Genomic DNA, 6,000 nt, shown 5'->3' with positions numbered 1-6,000 from the left:
GAGGTGCTCTGTGGGATAGCTGCCCACAATGCACCACTCACAACAGCGCTGCAAATGCTGCAAATGTGGACACACTGCAGCGCTGGTCGCTGTCAGTGTGGACACACTGCAGCGCTGGCCCTACACAGCTGTACGACCACAGCTGTAACTACCAGCGCTGCAAAAATGTAAGTGTAGCCATACCCCCTGTAGTTTCAGTTGGATACACTGTTCTTCACTTCCAGTCTTGCACTGCTGTATGGTGTTCCTGTGCGTAAACAGCTGCCACCTTCCACCTGAGAGGTGACTGCATTTCAGTGGGGAGGTAAAGTGAATATTGTAAACAACGTTTGTAAAGCGCTCTGTGATCATTCCAGATTAAAGTAATTATAGAAATAGAATGGATAATTACTAATAGTAACAGTTAATTATAAATTCAGTATTAACAAACAAACAATACTCTAAAGGCAAAGGGAACGATCTGTGATAAATTCTACTTGGAAAATAAACTGCAGTGCTGTATTTACAGGAGGATCAGAATATTCTTGCTCCCAGAATTATTCATTTGGTAGCACAAGTAAAACATAATCAGACATTTCAATTATATTTAGTAAAGATGATTGTAAATCGTTTTGACTCTAGTGATTATTTTCTTCATTTTTATTTCCCCTGGGACTTACTGAGTGGCCTCCTGCAGCTCTCTCCATTTCTCCTCCCACTTCACATTCCCTCCTGCCCTCATCCTTGAGCTACCCCTGCCCCCAAAACCAGTCTTCTGCCGGACAAGGAATATTCCCATGGGAGTCTATCAGCAATGGGTCAAGGGTTTATAAATGTACAAGCTGCAGGCGAAGGCTTAGAGGTCCAGCTCTCTGGTTTTTATACACTTGGGGGTGATTTTACTGTTGCCCTGCCCTTCATGGAGTCATTTACAGCAATGCCAAGTGAGTTCAGTGTTTACATCCACTCGGCAGTGGCGTAAATGCCTACGTACAGTGCAGGGCAATGATCAGTCTGGCCTTCAGGGCCTGGTTCAGTACTAACTTAAACTAGTTTTTCACCACTGTGACTTCACTGATTTCAATTATCTTAGGCCTTATCTACATTGGGGATTTCAGTGACCAGCCACCGTTCTACCTGCACCAGTAGAAACTCCTAGTGTAGACAGGGTGAATGACTGTGTCACTAGTGTAGCTTGCCAGGTTCAAATAGGGGTACATTTTTACAGGTGTAAATCATGCCTATAGAAGCTGCCTGCCTACAATAGGGTTTTCACTGTTGCAGTTACATCCGTGACTGAAATTTCCTGTGCAGACAAAGCCCCGTTCCTAATTTACTGTGGATAGAACAATTGGACCCTTAAATACCCAGTAAATCTAGGGAAGGTCAGTTAAACCCTTTATTCTTCCAACAGGGAGTTCAGTGCAGTTTATTGCACTAAAGGTATTTGGATGAGCTCTTAGAAACCAGGCTTCCGTCTGATTGCTGGCTTTACCTACTTTTTTTTGTGAGCAGAGGCTTTTGACCCGTGTCTGTGGCCAAAATTTTCCCCTCTCTCTACTCTTATGGAGGGTGCTGCTACTCTACCCTGAAAATGGCTGTATGTCAGTGGTGCTGTGTATACCTACTTTGTAAAGTGCTTTGGGCCCCTTTGATATGCGTGATCCTGTGTTGTTTTCAATATTGTATATATCTGAATAAATGTAAAGTATTATCCCCCCAAGCTGCTTTTATGCACCAGAGAGACAAGGTGGTGAGGTAATATCTTTTATTGGACCAACTTCCATTGGTGAGACAACCTTTCAAGTTACACAGAGTTCTTCTTCCTATATGCCCCTGAGGCATACAGGGTTGTGAGATTTGCTCTAAAGCCTTAGGACAAAAGGCAAGTGCTATTTGAATAGGCCTTTGAATGTCCTTATGGATCAACAAAGCTCACCTGCCAAGCAGACAGGCATCTTCACAAAAAAATCTGAATGCCCCTGGGCGGGCCCCTTATGGGTGGCTCCCCAGGGGAGTGAGCTACTCATTGCTAGTATTCTGAGCACAGGCAGAATGAGCAGCAAGCAATTCCCAAAAATACCCACATGCCCTTGGCTTAGCTTCCTTCTTTTGTCTGTTACAGCCCAAAGAACAGGGTGCGTCCCAGCCCTTCTCATGAGAGGGCTCTGGCCACAACACTGTAAAAAACGCTCCCTTCACTGGCCTGAGAAGCTTTCACAGCCTGCACAATGGGAGTAACTCCCGTGGAAGTCAATGGTGGTTATGTGTGTCTTGTGTGCTGAGACAATAGGGCCGGGAGGCGGGGGCTGGGGGGCACAAATGAAAACAGAATAAAGCTCTTTCTCATGTCAGGCTCTTTGGGTGATCCGCTCTGATTGGATCACCCTGGATTGCTACTTGGGGTGGTTTGGACTGAGTTCTCATCCACCATTTATCATCTGCAGTCAAACACCACAGCCTGCAAGTCCTCTTCTCTGCATGCTCATTGAAAGTGTTTGTAGGGCTACTAACTGGTCTCCTCTGCCAGCCCAGGCAGCAGTGGCACTGGAACCCATTTTTACAGTGTGGGGGGGGGGGGTTCCTAAAAGCCAGTGGTCCCCAAACTTTTTACCTGGCACCTCCCCTTACCCCATCTATGCCTCCTTTCCCCAGAGCCGGGCCAAGACTAGGCCATGGCTGAGGGAGGAGGGCAGGATGTGACAGAGGGGTTGAGGCTGGGACAACAGCTGCGGGTAGAAGCACAGCCCCAGGGGTGGGTCCTTGGCAGCCAGGATCCTGTGTGTGGGACCAGGGGGCAGAGTCCCAGAGTCCCAGGCAGGGGTCTGGCAGCAGCTGGGACCACACATGGAGGACCCAGTGGCCAGGACCCCACACAATATCTGGAGGTGCTGCAGCACTCCTCACACCTATAGTTCCCATGCCTCTGCCAATAAGGATCAAACACCACCACCCAAACTCTGTTCAGGCCCTTCCTTCAGTGCACAGTTACAAAATGATACAAATAAAGCTATTCCCCTGACTAAGGCAGGCTGCAGAGGCCTCCAGGCCTTTCCCCTTCCATCATTCCCCCCTCCTGCAACTCCAGGACCCAACCACAAATGACTACTTACTTCCCATAGCCCTCCTTCAGTTAAGATTTTTCAGCCCTTTATAGCAATCAGCTGACCCTTTCCTAGCCCAAACTGATAATCCCCTCTACCAGGCCCAAACACCTGTCCTTAAAGAGGTTCTGTCTCCAAACAGAGCTGACTGATCCCAGGACACTAGAAGGGCAGAAGTTACAATATTGTACCAAGGTAGAAGATGGAAACAGAGATGGGAGAGGTCATCTATGAGCAGGGTTAGATAAGACAGGATTTGTCACCTGAGGACCTGGCAGTCTAAGGAAGCATGACAGCACTGGATCATTGAGAAATCAAGTATCTGTCCAAGGGGCTAAGAGTACAAAATCAAGGGGCCCCTCAGGGTTCTGCAGGGACAGTCTGTTTGAGGCATAAATGTCAAGGCATTGTGGGTGGGGGGCCTGAAAGCAAGAATCTGCAAAGCGGATAGTGGTATTTTAGGCCTCAACTATTCTGCTAGATCTGGGCTACTTTAGTTGTAATTCACTTTTATATTAGGTCAGGACTGTAATCCATCTCCAGCTATTACAGCAATGGATTAAATGGATGGGATCTCTGATATATTATTTTATTAATAGTACAAATACTTACACTGATTTTTATAGTATTACAAGGCACCACATCACAGTGACATCTAGGTACACTGTGCACCAGTGAAGAAGAACCAAGCAACATAATGAGAATGGGGAACATACACTCTGTGACCCTCTACAGCAACTAACTCTGTGTTCACAGAGAGCAGACAGCATCCAGAAGATTAAATGTCTGGGATATTAAGTGCAAGTTTTTGGGATCAAACCTATGAGGTGGTGAGCACCTCCTGGAAGATGTGGAGTGCCCTCAACTCATGAATTTCAGCAGAAGAGGAGGGCTCTTGGCAACATCTGGGAGGTATGTGGTACAACTACACCATCTGGGAGGTACTGGGCCATTAAATGTGGGAAGGAAATAAAATGAGGACCTGATGAGATTCAAATCCAAAGCAAGGCTGTTTGTCTGAAAACACCGTATTCATTTCCTCTCAAGGAATTTTTTAGAACCTGTTTTGTTTTGTTTCCCTAGGTCTCGGTGAGTCAAACATCCTAAGGTTGGAAATCCTGAGCTGATGAGAGGAACAATTAAAAGGTGACTATTGCATGGCATTGTTATTGTCTTTAATCCATCCTGTGATATCCCAAAGACATACATAGTCTCAGAGATAAGTGATCCAAAATGACCTGCAGCTGAGGGAGCAGAACAATATGTTACCAAACATTCATCAAATGTGTATGGAAAATAAATGTAAATGTATTTATAAACTGAATTTATTTTTGGGCCCTTCTCTGTCAAAGTTCTTATGAGTCCTCTATTTTTCCCAATTTAACCCCCCATTTTGCACTTTAGAGTCTCAGAGACCAGTCATCACTATCATCTTCCTTCCTACTGAGCTCATCAATCTCTCTACAATATCACCTGACATTTTATAATACCTTTCATTTCTGAAGCACTTTGGTCAAGATTTTTAAAAATACCTAATAATTTTGTATGCTTCAGTTCTGGGTTGTCCAGTTTGAGGCACTTTGAAGGGTCCTGATTTGGAAAGTGCTAAGTACGCAGCCACTAAACATCAAGCCCCTTTAATGTGCCTCTAGTTGGGCACCCAAAAACCTAAGCACCACAAATCACTAGTCACGTCTGAAAATCTTGGACTTTATGCACCACAAATACAAAGGTGATTTTATCCTCCACTGTAATGCAGCTGATTCTGGGGTGGAACATGACAACCGTTAAATAGTACAGAACTCTAAAATTATTATTTATGGGTTTGTAATGTCAAAAAGTGTGCTAGGTGCATTGCAGTGCTGATACAAAGATGAGGCCCAAAGACCTTATATCTAATAGACCCTGCATAGCAGTTTAAGACGAGCAGTGAAGAAGACTATAGCCAATTCAAACTTCAGAAAGAATTTTAAAAAGGCAAAGAGTCATTACCCAATTTGGAAGATGATCATGACCGTGGGATTAAGGATTCAATCCTGCAAGGTTGTAAGTGCTCCGGCTCCAATACAGCAAAACTCTTAAGTATGTGGCTAACTTTAAGACAGTGAGTAGTACCATTGACTTCAATATGTCAGTTGACTTGAATCAATATTTATCACTTGAAGCTTAAAATTTAAAACCCAAAATTTAGTATGTGGACACAAGTGTGTGGTTAATTAGCTGTCTTTATTCAACAACTTCCAATTTAAGTCCACCACCAAGTGGCTGTGCAACCCCCCAGCCATTTTACTCTCTATACCTCAAAGCTCCCATAGCATTGCATATAGTGCATATATCATGCCAGCTGACTAGCTGGACTACTCTTGAACAAATGTAAAGTATTTTTAATTATAAGACTTAAAGATAATACTTTGCACTTCCGTAGTAACTTTTCATTGTTGAGGATCTCAAATTGTTTGACAAACAATAAGTTAAGCCTCACAGTATCTGTGGGAGACCAATAAGAAGTATTATCCCCATTTGACGGCGGAGAAAACAAAAAGCATTGAGAGGTTAAGCGACTCACCCACAATCACACACTGAATCAGTGGTAGGGCCAGGGAAAAAAAATCCCAACCCCCTAGTCATAGGCCTGGTCTACCTTTAAAATTAAGGTTGACAGCTATAGTGTTACGGGGTGTGAAAAATCCACATCACTGAGTGCTGTGGCTATTCTGACTTAATCCCCAGTGTAGTTGATGGAAGAATGCGTCCATTGACCTAAATATCATTGCTCAGGAGGTGGTGTTCCTACAGCAACAGAAACAACCCCTGTCAAGGTTTTTCCCCCCACTTTGAACTTTAGAGTACAAGAAGTGGGGACCTGCATGAACACTTCTAAGCTTAATTACTAGCTTAGGTCTGGTATGCTGCCACC

Source organism: Chelonoidis abingdonii, chromosome 4, assembly GCF_003597395.2.
Source record: "Chelonoidis abingdonii isolate Lonesome George chromosome 4, CheloAbing_2.0, whole genome shotgun sequence".
Classification (NCBI taxonomy): domain Eukaryota; kingdom Metazoa; phylum Chordata; order Testudines; family Testudinidae; genus Chelonoidis; species Chelonoidis abingdonii.
This window is presented reverse-complemented; position numbering follows the sequence as displayed.